The sequence below is a fragment of the Hippopotamus amphibius genome, chromosome 4 (assembly GCF_030028045.1).
Source record: "Hippopotamus amphibius kiboko isolate mHipAmp2 chromosome 4, mHipAmp2.hap2, whole genome shotgun sequence".
Taxonomy (NCBI): Eukaryota; Metazoa; Chordata; class Mammalia; order Artiodactyla; family Hippopotamidae; genus Hippopotamus; species Hippopotamus amphibius.
Window position 1 is genome coordinate 131,086,083 of NC_080189.1, and position 18,845 is coordinate 131,104,927.

Genomic DNA, 18,845 nt, shown 5'->3' on the forward strand with positions numbered 1-18,845 from the left:
CTGAATTTAATGGGAAATTAAATTAATAGAAAGACTTGAAAGTTTTACTTTGTATCTTCAGCATGCATTAATGTTGGAGAAACCTAAAGGAGAAGACTAGGTCATTGAAAAATTATTAAGATCTCTGGGACTTCCCTGGTGGCGCAGTGGTTCAGAATCTGCCTGCCAATGTATGGGACACGGGTTCGATCCCTGCTCGTCTGGGAAGATCCCACATGCTGCAGAACGACTAAGCCCATACACCACAACTACTGAGCCTGTGCTCTAGAGCCCATAAGCCACAACTACTGAGCCCAAGTGCCACAACTACTGAAGCCTGCACACGCCTAGAGTTTGTGCTCCACAAGAGAAGCCACCACGATGAGAAGCCCAAGCACCACAACAAAGAGTAGCCCCTGCTCTCTGCAACTAGAGAAAGCCCGTGCACAGCAACAAAGACCCAACGCAACCAATAAAAAAATTAAAAACAAATAAATATGGTAAATTGATTAAAAAAAAGAAAAAGTAAGGCCTCTAATAATAATTATGATCATAATGGACTATCTATTCATTAAGGATTTATATACACCTGAATAAAGACAGTGAAAGAAGAAGATGGTCATTCAAAGAACTGCTGATTTATACACACACTACACAGTAAGCTGAGTAGCAAAATTTAACAATATGAGCTTTGGATGCACAAGGGCCTGAGTTGAAATCCTGCTGACTTCTCCTCTATGAGCAGTACTGGCAAAATTATTTACCTTCTTGGTGTCTCAGTTTCCTTATTTTTAGGATGGTGGTTACAGCGCGTATCTTTGACGGTGTCTGCTTAGCCTATGATGACACTCTTTTCCAGAGCACAGCCCCCTCCTGCTATGCCCCTCCTCCAACTGGGGCATCAGTGGTCATGTTTGGGGCTAATGCCTGGAGTGGATACTTGACCCAAATGTGGACCATCAGGTTTCCTCTCTGGACGTTATCACGCAGATGGAGTGGCAGTCAACAAGTCTCTGCTTGTGGCTGGAACCGGAGAAGGGTGGAGACGCATGTGCAAGGAGAAGCAGAGAAAGACAGCAAAGAGAAAGGAAACGAGGAGCCAGAGAGAGAAATATGAAGTCAATCTCGTTCAGAACCAGGGAGCAAAGACTGAAGAAGTGGCCGTCTGGGTATCAGATGGCTTTCCATTGCTTGGTTTAACTCATACAGTGAGTCCAAATGGCTCTTGAGTGAGATTGTAAATTATAGTCAATTTCCCTCTTTTGTTTAGATTTAAAGTGAATTGCCTGCCAATAAAATCAAAATAACCATGCCCACTATAGAAATAAGAGTAGCTATTTATGAGGGTAATTGTGAGCATCAAACAATTTAAGTAAAATGACAGCTTGATTACATTCAATACATTGTGGCCATTGTTATTTCATCACTTTTCCTACGAGTAAAATGGGAATCACTTGCAGTAAAGACAAATACTGAAGAGAGGTTTTAAAGTATGCTAATGGGGCAGACAGTAGTAAATTAGTAGAAAACATAATTGTTTTAATTTATGTAACACACTTTCTTAACCCAGAATATTCTTCCTCGGTGGCACTGCTCATGCACCAAGGGATCGTGCATGCGTGCGTGTGTGTGTGTGTGTGTGTGTGTGTGTGTGTAGATAAAGACAATGCATTTTCATCAATATCAAATTCAGATCGCTATCATAAGGGCAGTTGAATATCACCTAATGAAGATTACATTATATTTAATTACATGCTTCTGCTATTTACACAATCACTAAATAAACTGGGGATTACAAGCTATATTTACAAATGTGGAAAGTTTCAGCTAAAACCAAGTAGTTAGCAGCAGCATTCAATGCTTTAAAATCATGATGTCTGGCCAGTGACAATCGTAGAAAAAATGTTTTGGTCTTATCACTCATTGCACAGGGTCCAAAAGCAGGGGCTTTCCCATCTTGCAAGGCACCAGATTTAGGATCTCACTCTATCCCCTTCCATCTGTGTTTCAAACCAGCCAATTCTTGCTGGGGCTCCTCTCTTTCTTGTAACCCTTCACTGAATATAAGGGACAGCAACAAACACTCCTAATATTCTGCTTTCCCAGTTGTTACAGCAGCAGCTTTGCCAATTATTTGGTTCAGCCTAACAAGTCTTTGCAGCCTTCCAGCCTGCTACATCTGCTTCTCACGGCCTCTGGGAAACCCCAAAAAGTTGAGAGAAAGAGGCAAAAGAGGAAGCAAGAACATTAGTCTTGATGGTTACATCCAGTAAAGAACTTGGGTTTGGTTCCTAACTCAAAGAACTGACTGGAAGTAAAAAACATCAGAGGCTTCTTAAGGTTTTGAAGGAATCACAGTACCAGAGAAATATTGAGCCCAGAATAAAAGAATGCCCTTGCATGTTCATTCCTTAAAATTGTCCTTCATCTCCTCAATTTACACAAGTAGGAAGTGGTCTGCAAAAGCAGTAACATCCGCCAGAGGAATTCCACAGTACCTACTACACATACGATATTTTGGGTTGTCCTCTTTGGGGAGAGAGTGTGTCCTACGGGTGGAGGAAAAGTGTGCTCAAAAGGTGTCTGATTTTTAGGGACTTTCAGCTGCTCACCCAAACCTCTTTCCTTCCTAGACACAAAGATGACATTTCTTAACCTTCTGTGCAGGATAAGAAGGCCAGGTCACTATGCCAATAATATGTGAGCAGAAGTGCTGGGCACCATATTTAGATTTGGCCCATAAAAAATACTCAAATCTGTACTTCCCATGTTTGTTTCTTTTTTTTGCTGAATATATGTGGATGGACAAATTTAGATATAACATGTTGAAGACAGCAGAACACAAAATGCAGTGACTCAGTCTTAGAATTACCACTTGGAGGTGAGTTTCCTACCAATCAGGAACACCTACTGTTTTTTTATAGAATTTATTTTATTGAAGTACAGTTGATTTACAATGTTGTGTTAATTTCTGCTGTACAGCAAAGTAATTCGGTTATATATATATATATATACACACACACATATATTCTTTTTCAGATCCTTTTCCATTATGGTTTATCACAGGACACTGAATATGGTTCCCTGTGCTCTACAGTAGGACCTTGTTGTTTATCCATCCTATAATAGTTGGCATCTGCTAATCCCAAACTCCTAGTCCTTCCCTCCCCCACCCCTCTCCCCCTTGGCAGCCACAAGTCTGTTCTCTATGTCTGTGATTCTGTTTCTGTCTTGTAGATAAGTTCATCTGTGCCATATTTTAGATTCCACATATAAGTGATATCGTATGGTATTTGTCTTTCTCTGCCTGGCTTACTTCACTTAGTATGATAATCTCTAGGTCCATCCATGTTGCTGCAAATGGCATTATTTCATTCTTTTTTATGGCTGAGTAGTATTCCATTGTATATATGTACCACATCTTCTTTATCCATCCATCTGTCAATGGACATTTAGGTTGCTTCCATGTCTTGCCTATTGTAAATAGTGCTGCTATGAACATGGGGTGAGTATATTTTTTCAAATTATAGTTTTTTCCAGATATATGCCCAGGAGTGGGATTGCAGGATCATATGTGACTCTGTTTTTAGCTTTTTGAGGAAGCTCCATACTATTTTCCATAGTGTCTATACCAAGTTACATTCCCATCAACAGTGTAGGAAGGAACACCTACTATTGACTTTACAAAAATTAGAGATAAACTTCAATATTGTTTAAACCATTATACATCTTGAGGTTTGTTGACTATGCTTTCTATCCTTACCCTAAATCAGTATTTACTTTTTCTGAATTCATTTAACTTTTTCTTATAATTTTCTGATAACAGTGAACGTGCTTCATGTCAGAAATTTCTTGAAATGTATATGGCAAGACAGTAAGTATATTCTGCCTAGCAACAGTCCATGAAAATAAACACCAGGAGAAATTCATCAGACAAATAGAATTTTAGAATTTACATCAATGAAAGCACAAACATGTTCAGAACATTATTATTATGAAACATACTAAAATATCAATAATAGGTACAGAGGTGTAAGGAAATGATCAATAACGAACCAAATGCATTTTCATAGCTCTTCAAGGATTTAAGCACAGAGCATAGTTACTGAAATATTTCAACAGTATCAGATTTATATTTTATTTTATTTATTTTAAATATTTATTTATTTTTATTTTTGCCTGCATTGGGTCTTACTGTGGTGTGCAGCCTTCTCTCTAGCTGTGACATGCAGGCTCCAGAGTGCAAGGGCTCTCTAGTTGTGGCTCACGGGCTCTAGAGCACGTGGGCTTAGCAGTTGTGGTACGTGGACTCTCTAGTGGCATGCGGGCTTAGCTGTCTTGTGGCATGTGGGATTTTAGTTCCCCAACCAGGGATCGAACCCACGTCCCCTGCATTGGAAGATGGATTCTTAACCACCGGACCACTGGGGAAGTCCCCAGATTTACATCTGAGACTCAAGCACCAATGCATTAATTTTGTCTCTTACAAATATTAATATTTAAAAAACCCAGCCATCCTAATATGTCTTTGAAGTCAGTTACTATTCATTTATTTTGAAAAATAACTTAATTCAAGTATAGATTTCTAAAACCTATGAGAAGCAGCTATTATAGAGTCGATTATACTATAACAAAAATAATGTAGGAGAAGCTAAGGGTACCTACTAAAATTCCTCCATTTGGAAACAAAAAACAGAAGACAATCATTTATATACCACACACAAAAAAAGGACACTTTACAGTGCTGTCATGATTAATTACAATGAAAATTGCAGTGACATCTCTTTAAATACATAATATTTGCTTTATTTCATTTGAAATTCATTTGCATATCATCAGCTTTTAGGATTTCTTCATTGACATATCTCCATTTCACATTTTTAAAGGATATAAAAAGAATGTATGTGAAATAATAACAATGATAATATAATAATGATGGCAGCAATGGCTACATGTATTGAATCCTTAGGTGTTTACCACTGTGCTTAGATCATTTAATCTTTGATCACTTTACACAGATCATTTAATCTATGTCATAAATCACAGTGATATTTTTGGATCCGTCTCCTAAGGCAAAGTAAGTAAAAGCAAAAATGAACAAATGGGATCCAATTAAACTTAAAAGCTTTTGCACAGCAAAGGAAACCATCAACAAAACAAACAGATAACCTCTGGAATGGGAGAAAATATTTGCAAATGATATGACCAACAAGGGGTTAATATCCAAAACATATAAACAGCTCGTACAACTCAATATCCAAAAAACCACAAATAACCCAAATAAAAAATGGGCAGAAGACCTGAACAGACATTTTTCCAAAGAAGACATACAGATGGCCAACAGGCACATGAGAAGATGCTTAGTGTCACTAAAGAAATGCAAATCAAAACCACAATGAGATATCACCTCATACCTGTCAGAACGGCTATCATCAAAAAGACCACAAAATAACAAATGTTGGCAATGATACACAGAAAAGGGAACCTTTGTACATTGTTGATGAGAATGTAAATTGGTGCAGCCACCATGGAAAATAGTGTGGGGGCTCCTCAAAAAGCTGAAAACAGAACTACCATATGATCCAGCAATTTCACTCCTGGGTAGATATCAGGAAAAAATTAAAACACTGATCTTCAAAAAGATACATGCACCCCAACATTCACAGCAGCACTGTTTACAATATTCAAGATATGGAAACAACCCAAGCGTCCATCAAGAGATGAATGGATAAGGAAGATGTGTTATATAGATACAAGGGAATATTACTCAGCCATAAAAAAGAATGAACTTCTGCCATTTGCAGCAACATGGATGGACCTAGAGAATGTTATGTCTAGTGAAATAAGTCAGACAGAGAAAGACAAATACTATATGACATCACTTACACATGAAATCTAAAAAATAAAACAAACAAATGTATATATTAAAAAAGAAACAGACCTACAGATATAGAAAACAAACTAGTGGTTACCAGTGGGGAGCAGGAAGAGGGGAGGGGCAAGATAGGGGTAGGGGATTAAGCAAACTACTTAAAAAAAGATTTATACAAACTACTGTGTATAAAATAGGTAAGCAATAAGGATATATTGTACAGCACGGAGAATTATAGCCATGATCTTGTGATAACTTAATGGAGTATAACGTAAAAATACTGAATCACTCTGTTATACACTCTGTTATACACTCTGTAAATCAATGATACTTCAATTTTAAAAAGCTGCATTTCACCTTGCTAAAAAAAAAAATCTTCTCCACAGGAAGTACTATTAATAACAACTGCAAACTCCAGGGGGCGCCACTCGTATATTGGTCCATGTAAATGGTGCCTCTTGGAGTTGTGCAAACAGCCTCCAAAGCCATATGTGGTGGTCCTGACTTTTATTTTTGTCAGATTAGAGATGAGGAAACTGAGGGTCATAAAGGGAGAGGAGAAAAAACAATTTAAGAAAGCGAAACCTATACCAGAGGCTCTCTTTAAGAGGCAGGATTGAAGTCAATTCATTTTGAAGACACATAACACCTGTGCTGCTAGTAAGTATTACAGCAGTAAAATTAAGGTTGGCAAAAGTCTATAACCTCGGCCTATTTCTGGGCATGTGCCTTTACACAGATTTTAAACCTTCATCTACCAACCAGCAACCAGGTATACTTAGGGTACCTCTTATGTGTTTCTAGAGCTCTCTGGGCCTTTCACTGCATTACGCTGTAATTCTTTAACAAGCTAGTCTCCTCCCAGAATCTGAATTTTTAAAGAACAAGCTGTCCCATATTTCTATCCCTATAAGCAGCCCAAAATAGGCATTCTATTAGTTTTGTGCAAATTAATGAAAGGGCTGCTGGTTCTCATATAAAACAGTGCTACATTTAAAATACTGGTTTTCTGTCAATCACACTTGAGAAACAAAACCTCAACACATTTCAGAAGTCAGATGAAAGGAAATGGAGGAAAACGGTATTGGATCACGAAAGACAGTTTTCTTAAAGAGTGTCCTTATCATGAAGTTCCTGGAGTTGAACTACGCACAGTTATTGGCAAAAAACAGTATCACGTATCTCAACACAAATTTAACAGTAAGAAACAGTATGTTCTCTTACTGTAGTTCGAACTCTTCATTTCCTCAAGTTTGGACTAATTTTAGCTCTTAGATTATTTAATGTTAATATATATATATTAGAGCCAATTACTTTCAGAAGTTTTAAAGGCAATTTGAAGAAAGAATTAGCTGTATCTAAAATTATTCCAAGTGCTATCCTGCTTCTAAAATGTCCCTTTTATTTTTTTGGTTTGTTTATTCTTGTCTTGGACAAAATACTTTTCCTTGGTTTGCTGATTTTGGTGGGGAATAAACTAAAAAACTTTAGAGTGAGGACAGCAAACCTCTAAAAGCATGCATCCCTGAGACCTCTCCTGAGACCTGGCAGACTGCTAGTTAGAGGGAGGGAGGTATATTCATAAATTCAGCGGATCTGACACAGAGTGGAAACACTGGAAACTCAAAGAATATGACAGCTTTGAGCCTTGAGATCTTACATATGTTAAAAATAAAATATCACTGCCTCCTCAGGAATCTACCTTACATGAAGTGTCTGAGGAAAGGCTGATGTTATGTTTAGTGTCAGAAATGCCATTTTATACAGCAACATGGATGGACCTAGAGATTACCATACTAAGCGAAGTAAGAGAAAGAGAAAGACAAATACCATATGATATCACTTATATGTGAAGTCTATAAAACAGAAACAGACTCACAGACAGAGAGAACAGACTTGTAGTTGCCAGGTTGGGGGGTGGAGGAGGAAGGATTGGGAGTTTGGGATGAGCAGGTGAAAACTATTATATTTAGGATGGATAAACAACAAGGTCCTACTGTAGAGCACAGGGAACTATATTCAATATGCTGTGACAAACCATAATGGAGAAGAATATGAAAAGTGAATGTATATATGTGTATAACTGAGTCACTTTGCTGTACAACAGAAATTAACACAACACTGTAAGTCAACTCTATTTCAATAACATATTTTTTAAAAAGAAATGCCATTTTACATCACTCACTATTAAACGAAAGGTGCTTTGCAATCCTGTGTATCTCAGAGATTGACAAGTCATACCTCCAAGCATCTGACATCATACAGGCACTTGTACTCTGTATCTACTGAGAAGCTTGAATTAAAAGCCAAATTTCTCACTTGTGATGAATCATGTGGGGAATTGGTTTGTTTGTGTGTCTTGCCTTTGTAATGGTGCCATTGTTGAGAGAACACAAGATACTAGTAAGTGTGTGGCTTGACTCAGGACATTGTATGAAGTCACAAAGGTCACAATTCACTGGTTCCGACCTATGTTATGGAGAGGAAGGAAAACATCCTAGAATACATCCCTTAGGAGCTTTCAGAGTTCCCTGCTCAAGGAAATATTTAAAGCAATCTCACTGTTCTGCTGGAAGGGGAGTGAGGATTGGGGAATCATAATCCTCAGAAAGCCTGTGACAAAATGAACCACCTAAACTTTTTCTGAAGGTATACAGGAGTCAGAGACGTTTGAAGACTCAAGGATTCTGTTTGGATTCACAGCAGTAATTTTACTGAATAAAATTGTGGGAGAGGAAACCTGCGGACTCCCATCTCTTACTCTGTTTCCTCATTTGCATCCAGAGGCCATATAGGCTGTTGAAAAGCCAGCTCAAAATGAATTATAATAATAAGAATTTTGTGAACAGTTTTTAGATGTATTTACTGACAACTCACAATAGCATTCGCTGTTTGACTGTAAATATGCCAAAGCAAATACAGCAAAAACTAGAAAACATTATTCTCAGGAACAAAATCCACACGTGGACTCAGTGGTTGTATATATAAATAACGGTCTTGTTTTTCACTAGATTGGGGAGACAATCTAGCATATTGATTAAGATGGAAATTTGTTTCCTGAAGTCCGTTACTAATTAAACTGTGCTTGTTCTTAGAAAGCACGTGCTGACTTAGGGCAAAGGATCATGAGATCTTCACTTTACCCCTAAATCAATAGTTGATTCCACGTGAAGGGACGGGGTACTTATTTTAACTACTTCTGTTAACTTTCTATAAGTTGAAATATTTCAAAATAAAAAGGTTTTACAACGCAGTTTCTCTAGTCTTCTGCTTCTCAGGTGTAAAACCTAGTTCCAGTTACTCGCTATTTTGAAACCTTAACGTTCTCATCTATAAAATAAGATAAACACTGGTAACAACCTCAAAGAACTCAATGAAATAATCAATAACTCAAAAAAGTTAGAAATGACACAAATCTTAAAAGTTATTTTCTGCGCATGTTTGATCACACGTTTTGGTTTTGGTCATTTAGCAGTAGCTGAGGACCTAACTACATGACATCCACTATGATGATAAAATTCTTATTAAATAATCACCAGTGCTCAATGACATTCAACTTTTGTAACTGCAAACATTACAAAGCAGGTTATTATTGAAGCGTTCTGCTTAATTGTAAAACAACTAGATACATCCAAAGATATTTATGAAATGAGACTGAATGGATTGGAAATTTATCAGACATTAAAATTTATTTCGAAACTGTGGAATTTTTAGCAGTTTCTCAAAAACAATACGAAACAGAAGAGACAGACAAAAACAGGAAGCCAAGAAATGTTTCCTTAAGTTTTCCTAGATACAGTCAAAATGTTAATAATTGTTTTTGGCATTTATAGCCAGTGGAAGAAATATTTTATCAACAGAGAAAATAAGCATCCAAATAAGCATCTTGAGTAAGCTGATACCAGCATTATATTTAAGACCAGTGCTTTTTTTCATACAATGGTTCATTTTTCTTATCCCTGTGAGAGCTATAATTACTCTAGCGACTTCAATGTCTACTTTTAATTCCACCTAGAAATATTTTGACAAACAGACAAGAGTTAAGTACATTAAAAGTTAAAATGACAGGTTGCTCTGCCTTTGAAACACTGAGCATATTAACCTATGATGGTATCCCACGGGACAGGTACCTCTATCCAGATTTCTTAGCAAAGGAGAAGGAGGACATTAAATATATTCACAGCCCCAAAAGAAGGCTGGTATTAGAGTGGACTGGGAGGAGTATTACAACTGACCACATAGCCTTCTAATTATGGCCTTGTCTACAGAGTGAGCTACACATTCAGAAAACACAGTCCATTCCCTGTGGAGACAACAAGCACTCAGTAGCCAAACAATTCTCGGGAACTTTACATTCCAGTGGGACCAGGTCCCACTGCTCTCTTGACTCTCCGACAATGAGCTGCCCCAGTGCCAGAGGCAGCCCTGGAGCCTTCCTTCCCTCCCCTCTAAGTCCATTTTTTAATATGAGTTTTTTCTTACATATACTAAACTGGTTATGATATAATGTTCACTTAAAGTTTAATTCTTTGATTATTTTAAATGGTACATGTAAGTGGCACTAAGTACATCATAATGTTACATAACCCTCTCTAATGTCTATTCCAGAACATGTGCATCCTTCATGTCGCTAGAATAATATTCCACAGAGGTGGAAATATTACACCTCTAAGTTCTTAAAACCCGTACTTTAAACTTTGGGCTACAGCCTCACCGAATCCTGTTCAGGAAATTCTAATTTCCAAGAACCTGGTACTATGTTACCATTCAAACTGGACACTTCTGAGAATTAAGGGGGTAAATTGGGATTATCTGGGCAAACCAGGACATATTATTATGAAGAATAAACTGTCAATGAACTATTGCCTTAGGTACCAAATGGAGGGAAGCCTTCTCTTCAGAGGTATTTATTACTAGACTCTATGACCAGAACTACTATTAATATATAGGGAATTTCATGACTCTTAGAAGAGGACCTTGGGTAAATAGTTAATGGGTAAATATAGTTCTGGGAAGCCATCAGGTTTGGGCTCTTTAGACAAAGTTGTTAAAATATCACTCTATTTACCGAAAGATCAGTAAGCACAGAAAGTCTACTCCAAGGTAAAAAGTCTTAATAGCTATTTCTAAGACTTCACACATGAGCAAACATTTCATTTCACATATTTGATGAAAATTAATCAAGTCATTGTCTTACAAGTAAAACAAATAAGAGTACGGGAGCCTACATATTACATTTTGATTAAGAGAGAAGAGGGATCAGTGCCGAAAACGAAAATGGAAAAGGTATCATTCACATAAGAATTGCTTCTGAAGTAAATGCATTTAATCCTTAGGAACTGATTATACAAGAAAAAATTAAATGTCACACAGCATATTTTCTCTATGATCAGCAGGATGGCATGCTAAAAATCTCTACGACTTGAGAGAAAGACCATAGAATCTGGAGTCACAACTACTTGGGCTCATACTCTAGCTCAATCACTTAGTAGGTGAGTGACACGGGGAAAATTGCTTATAGCAAATACGGTTAGATGCCCATCCAAAAGCTTTTCTTCCTCCTTCCCAACAAAATCCTGAATTTGCTGAGGTACACACTTGTCCCCCTTGAAGCCCATGCTTCCCAGTGATACAACTTATTATAAAGGGTAAACCCAAACCCCCTTTTTATTCCCTCTGCCAACGATTGGTTCAGAAATGTACACGTAACCAATCTGAACCAATAAGATTGCTGAAGTTTTGGGGACAGTTCTTCCTCTATCTTCTGGGACAGTGTCAAGAAGTTAACTCTCTCCTCTTCTCTGGATATGTAGACATGTACAGATGCACACGTTTGAGGCCCGCATGTGCTGCTTTTGTTCAACAACCAGTCTTAAGAGGAAGTCAATGCACAGAGGTAAGCCAGATGAAGGTTCTCGCAGGGAAATGAAGTCAGAACCAAAGTTCTCAGGTTGCCCTGTCTCTGGATTTGTCTGTGGCCAAGAATTCTACACAGTTTAAGCCAGTCTGATGAGTCTTTTGATATTTTCAGCTGAAAGCACTCTGATCTTCCTGAGTCATTTTCTCATCTGTGAAAATCAGATGGATGCCTCCATTGCAATCTTGCAAGACTTCAAAATACACGTAAAGTTTTATGCATAGTGATTGCTGCAATACAAGCTTTCACTAAATGGTATCAGGTTTGAGGTGCTGCTTGCCTGCTGCACGGAGTCTGCTATTAACTTTGCTAATAATTAACTTTGGCAAATCCTTAACAGCCTTAATTTCTGATTGCTCACATTTCTGTATCACATAAAACTGGCCATATTAGCCTCCAACGAACACATTTTCATAGCTGAGGTAAGGATTCTAAATCTCTTTGAGGTCCCAAAAGACAAGGAATAGAGTAATAATGCCATTGGTACTTTATTAGATTTCACAACACAGGTACATACACACACCTCAAAGCAAATAAAATAGAATCAGACTGATAAAAGAAATTAATTCATGTTAAATGCTTATTTCAAAAAAGAACTCAGGGGAATTTAACATATTGGATCCTTACCAATAAACTTTAAAATGAATATAGAAGAATATATAAAAATTTACAGTGTAAGCTTGAGTCATAATTCCTTAATTTAGAAAAGTTAAAATTCAGACTTTGTCAAGAAGAATAAGGCCATTAAAAAAAAAACAATGTAATGAAGGTAAAATTCTAAAATTTAAAAATTTTAGATAATCTTATTTCTCCAAACAAAACAACATCAATGATAATAAACTAAAGAGAGGATAAAATACTGGTTAAACATGCAAGCTTTGAGTATACAACTAAATTTGAAAATTGGCTCTGACACCTGTGTACCATATAACTTTGGGCAAGTTTCTTAGCCTCTCTTAGCCTGTTTTTTCATATATCAAGGGGAGATAATATAATCTACCTCACAGACTTAGGTTTAAATAAGATAGTATAAACCAAGTTCTTGCATAGGTGCCAAGGGTAGAGTAAGCACTAAATTAAATATTTTAATTATATTCTCATAATAAAATTAGTTCCATGGGATCTCACTGACTTCTGGTAGTCTATTATAGAACCCTGGGTTTAAGATAGGCTCAAATTTCAGATGGGCAAAGGGAAATCCTCAAAAGTATTTCCAGCAACTCCAAGAAAAGACAGGTGGCAAACACTATAAAAATAAAATCATAAGGGAGTTTCTCCTTCTGGTTAAGATAGAGTAACAGGTACTGGATTTAACCTCCTATCTGAAACAACTTAAACAAAACAAAACAAAACAAAAACCAGACAAAATGAATGAAACAATGGTTTTCAGACACTGGACATTAGGCAACTCAGGATGGTGGTCCCTGAGAAAAGGGGATGCAAACAAGATAAGCCCTACAGTTGCTCTAATTTACTGCCAAATGGTTTCCAGGCCACAGCACAGGGAGGGGAAACTCAGGCAGAGCCCAGTGGTCTCTGCAACTAGAGGTTATATATCTAGGAGTCTGGGGATGCCAAGGTAGATACAGAGTAGAGAAGGCTTCATAGAAAGCTCTGCAGGGTGTTCTCTAGTCTTCAGCTGAGGACTGACAAGCACATTTAAGTGAGGAAACTACCTGAATCTGGGAAAAGAATCACCAGAAAAGAGAAGGAAAAACTCCTGAAATTTAAAAAGGCCAAGAATAATTTATGTCCTAACCAAACAGAAAGAAAAGTCTTGTAATTCATGGGACACTGAGTAGGGTATTCCTAACAGTATTGCCTCAGGGTGAGAAAAAATTTGCTCTAGGATAAGCACTGCTATGATTCCAACTAACAAAGACTAAAAGTAAGCCTCTAAAAGGAAGAAACTGTTTATGGGTAACTTAATTTCTTCCCAGAACAAATCTTAAATATTTGTGGGACACCAAAATATTTAACACACACCAAAGAAAAACTGATGATATCTGGCATTCAATTAAAAAATCACCAGATATTCAAAGAAGCAGGAAAATACAACTCATACCGAGGAAAAAAGTCTATCAGTAGAAAGATTCAAGAATTACACAGATGACAGAATTAGTAGAAAAAAGACATTGAAAGGGTTATAAGCATATCCCACATGTTCAAGAAAATAGAGAATTAAACAAGCAAACTACATATAAACATGGAAGGTATAAAAAGACAAAAGCACAACTTCTACAATGTTTAAAATGAAAAACACACTAGATGGGATTAATACCAGATTAGACACTGTAAAATAAAAAATTAGTGAATTTGAAGATGTAGGAATAGAAACTATTCAAAATGAAAAACAGACCAAAAAAATTGAGGAGGTAGGACAGAAAAAATATTTGAAAATAATTGCCCAAACTTTCCAAATTTGATGAAAGCTTTAAGTCCACAAATGCAAGGTGCTTAAAGAAACTCAAGTACAAAAAAACCTGAAGAAAACTATACCAAATCACATACTAATAAAAGTATTTAAAACTAGTGATAGAAAGAAAAAATTGAACGAAAGGGAAAAAAGATACATACATACATGGGAACAAAGGTAAGAACAACAACAAACTTCTCCTTGGAAACAATGCAAGTCACAAGAGAGTAGAATACTGAAAGAACATATACTGTCAATACAGCAAAAAATTTTTTAAATGATGGAGAAATAGACTTTTTCAAACATACAAAAACTGAAAGAATTTATCACTAGCAGTCCAGCCCTACAATAAATATTAAAGGAAATCCTTCAGAGAAATAATGCCTAATGAAAATGCAGCTTGACACAAAATATAAAGAGTTCTGAAAATCGTAAATATGTGGGTAAATATAAAAAAATTTCCTTAAAAATTTTTATAAAGGTAACTGACAGTTTAAAACAAAAAACATAATAAAGTATTGTGCAATTTATAACATATATAGAAGTAAAATGTCACATTAAATCTAAATGATATAAACACATCAGTAAAAGGCAGATGTTCAGATTACACTAAAAGGAAGACCCAACAATTCACTGTGTATAAGAAAACTAAGTATAAAGTAACAAATAAGTTCAAAGTAAAATATGCTAAAAGAGGTATACCAATTATATAATTAAAAATAGCTGGCGTGGCTATAGTAACATCAAAGTAGATTTCACAGAAAATACTATTACTAGGGATAAAGAGGATAATTTCAGAATGATAATGAGGTCATTGATCAAGGGAACATAACAATCCTAAACATTCAAGCAACTATTAATAGAGCTTCAAAATAAATGAAGCAAGAAGCAAAAATCTATAAAACTGCAAAAAGAAATAGTTAAATCCACAGTTATAGTCAAGAATTTAACAGTCTTCTCTCATTAATTGACAATACAAGTACACAGAAAATCAGGAAAGATATAGAAGACTTAAATGACAATATCAACCAATCTGATCTAACTGACATTAGTAGAACACTCCACCCAGCAACATCAGAATACACATCTTTTCAAGTACACACAGAAAAGTTACCAAGAAAGACCATATTCTGGTTCATAAAAATAAAAGTCTCAATAAAGGTAAATGGATTAAAATTATACAAAGTATATTCACTGACCACACTGAAATTAGTTTAACATAATCTACAGTAGTACATTTGGAACAATTCAGAAATATTTGAAACTAAATAACATACTTCTAAATAACCTTTGGTACAAAGAAGAAATCAAATCAAAGTATTTTTGAACTGCGTGAAGAACAAAACATGACATATCAAAATTTGTGGAAAGCAGCTAAAGTTTTTACAGGGAAATCTGTGAAATGCCATGTCAAAAACAAAAATAGGTCTCATATTAATTACCTTAAGCACCCATGAAAACAAAAGTACACAAAATCCAATCACCCTTACTTCACAACATAAACACATACAGAATTAACTCAAAGTAGTTCATAAGACTAAATGTAAGAGTCAAAATATAAACCTTCCATCAATAGAAGGCAACAGGAGAAAATCTTAGTGACCTTGGGTTGGTCAAAGATTTCTTAAATTTGAAATAAAAAGTACAAACTATAAAATTAAAAGATTGATACATTAGACTTTAGTGATATTAAAACCTTTTGCTGTTCAAAAGACACTATTAAGAAAATGAAAAGGCAAATCACATACTGACAGAAAATAGTTGCAAAACATATATCTGACAAAAGATCTGTATTGAGAATTTATAAAATTCTCTTATAACTCCATAATAAAGCTATCCAATCAAAAATGGCCAAGAAATTTGAACAGCACTTCAGCAGAGAAGATACATAGAAAGCAAATAAACACATGAAAAGATAATCATAAGGGAAATTCAAATTAAAATCATGAGAAACAACTCTATACCCAATGTAGTGTCTAAAATTAAAAAAGATTGGTAACTACAACTGGTATAGACCACTGATAGAAACACAAAACGTTACAACAACAACTTTGGAAAATAGTTTGGTAGTTTGAAAAAGCATTAGACATACATTGACCATGTGACCCAGCTGTTCCAACCCTAGATATTGGCCCCAAAGAAATGAAAATATATTGTGCATGAATGTCCGTGATAGCTCTATTTCCTTTAACAGTCAAAAATTGGAGACAACTAAAATGTATATCAATGTGTGAATGGTTAAACAAATTGTGGTACATCTATACAATAGATTTCTACTCAGCAAATAGGGAATAAACTGTTGATACACAAACAACATGAATGAATCATAGTATTACTATGCTGAGTTAAAAAAAAATAAGAAAATATTTCAGGATAATGGGTAGGTACATCATCTTGATTGTGAGGATGACTTCGTGGGTGAACACCGGCTTTGGAGTCAGACATACGTGTTTGAATGTTAGCGCTACTCCTGTAATGTAACCGTACAAAAGTTACTGACCTATCGGAGTCTCGTCTTCTGTATTTATTTGTTATGTGAGGATGAGAACGTATGTGTCAAAGGCTTACCTTATTGAACATGATATCATATATAAAGTACCCACCATAGTATACTTGGCACCATGCAAGTGTTCACTTCCATGTATGTATTTTCTTCTCCTATTCATTTGTACTGTGTTTCTCTTTCTGTGAATCTTACCTCCTTAGCACTATTATTTTTCTACCAAAGGATATCTGTCCTCTCCCTCTTGGAAGAAAACAGAAAATTTGTTTTGATGTTATTTTAGAACTTGTATTCTTTTTAAATTAACATAAGTTATTCATTCTGTCCTTACTTTAATTTTGCCTCGGATTGAGAGTTGTTAATCAGGCTCTTTGTTTATAGCATGCTTAGTAGCTATGATCTCTGCTAGAGCCTTTTCTTGTATTTTTTATTCACTTTATCCCTTTATTAATTCCTTTATCCCTAAACCCACTCCCATTACCCCTCCTAAATAGGCACTCTTTTTTTTAAATTAATTAATTAATTTTTATTTTTGGCTGTGTTAGGTTTTTGTTGCTGCATATGGGCTTTCTCTAGTTGCAGCGAGTGGGCACTACTTTTCCTTGTGGTGCATGGGCTTCTCGGTGCAGTGGCTTCTCTTGTTGCAGAGCATGGGCTCTAGGCACGCAGGCTTCAGAGTTGCAGCACATGAGCTCAGAAGTTGTGGCCCTCAGGCTCTAGAGCCCAGGCTCAGTAGCTGTGGCACAGGGGCTTAGTTGCTCCATAGCATGTGGAATCTTCCTGGATCGGGGATTGAACTCATGTCCCCTATGTTGGCAGGTGGATTCTTAACCACTGTGCCATGTGGGAAGTCCTAGGCACTCTTTTTGTATTTAATATATGCCCTTGAATATGTATCTATGTATGTATATATGTAAGTACATATATGCTTTAATGTATATTTCAATGGCATTGTGCTATAGTTCTTTTTTTCCCCTTTATGCTGTATTTTAAGGATTTATCTATACACGTCCAGTAAGTTGCTTCTAACTGATAAATTGTATTCCATACCAGGCACTTATCAAAGTTAACTTATTGACTCCCTTAGAGATGGATACCTGTGTGACCAACTACCTGCTACCAGAAACAATAATGAAATACGTATCTTAATACTCACCTCCTTGTGGACCTATGTCTCTGGGACATAGATCCGAAAGGTGGGATTGCGGGGCCACAGGCCAAATAATTAATTTTACTAACTCAGTACTTTCAGACTGCTTTCCAAAATGGCTGATCAGTTTATATCTCTACTGGCATTTGGAATTAACAATCTTGCGAATTCTTAGCAATGTAATAAATATATCTCCACGTTGATTTCTTGGATATTAGTAAGTTTGAGCATCATTTTCTATTCTTATTAGCTACTCAGCTTTTCTCTTTGTAGATCACATTCTTATCCTTTGCTCATTTGTATATTGAGTTTCCTGTCTTTCATTTGTGGATTTGTAGTTCCCAGGAATGTTTCTATAATAATGTCATTAATTTTAGGCATTGCTAAAAGCTATTCCAGTCTGTCACTTAAGCTTTGCTTAAGATGTGGTTCACTGACCAGAAATTCTTCATTTTAATATAGCCACAGCCATCATTTCTCAACCTAATTAAGACATTATTTGGGGGTTATGTTTAAGGGGTACAGTCCCTCACCTACATTTTCTTCTATTAGCTTTGCAGTTCATCTTTTAATCCCTGTTTAGTCTACCTGGAGTCCAACTTGTTCTATGGTGCAATGTTGGAATTTGTTTTTTTCTGTATCATGAGCCAGTGTTCCAATACCTTCTGCTAAAGAGCTGATCTTTTCTCCATTATGTAAAATGAAGTGATGCCTCTCTATCATATATAACACATTTTTTTTGATAAAAATAAGAAAGCTCGTGGAATAGTGATGACCCAGATGAGATGGACAAGAAAAATATTCCTGGCCATCCATCTTCAGGAGGGTAATGGTGACTGTTCACTATGGAATCAGCCTTCTGAAGCCACATGCAAATAGGAAACCTTGAAGTCACCCAGGGGCTCTAAATGGATTTTTAAAAATCAAGAATAAAAAGAGAAATAGGCTTACTAGGTCAAGTGCTTCAGTATTTCCTGAGAATTCCTGCAATTCCTTCAATGTTTAGAA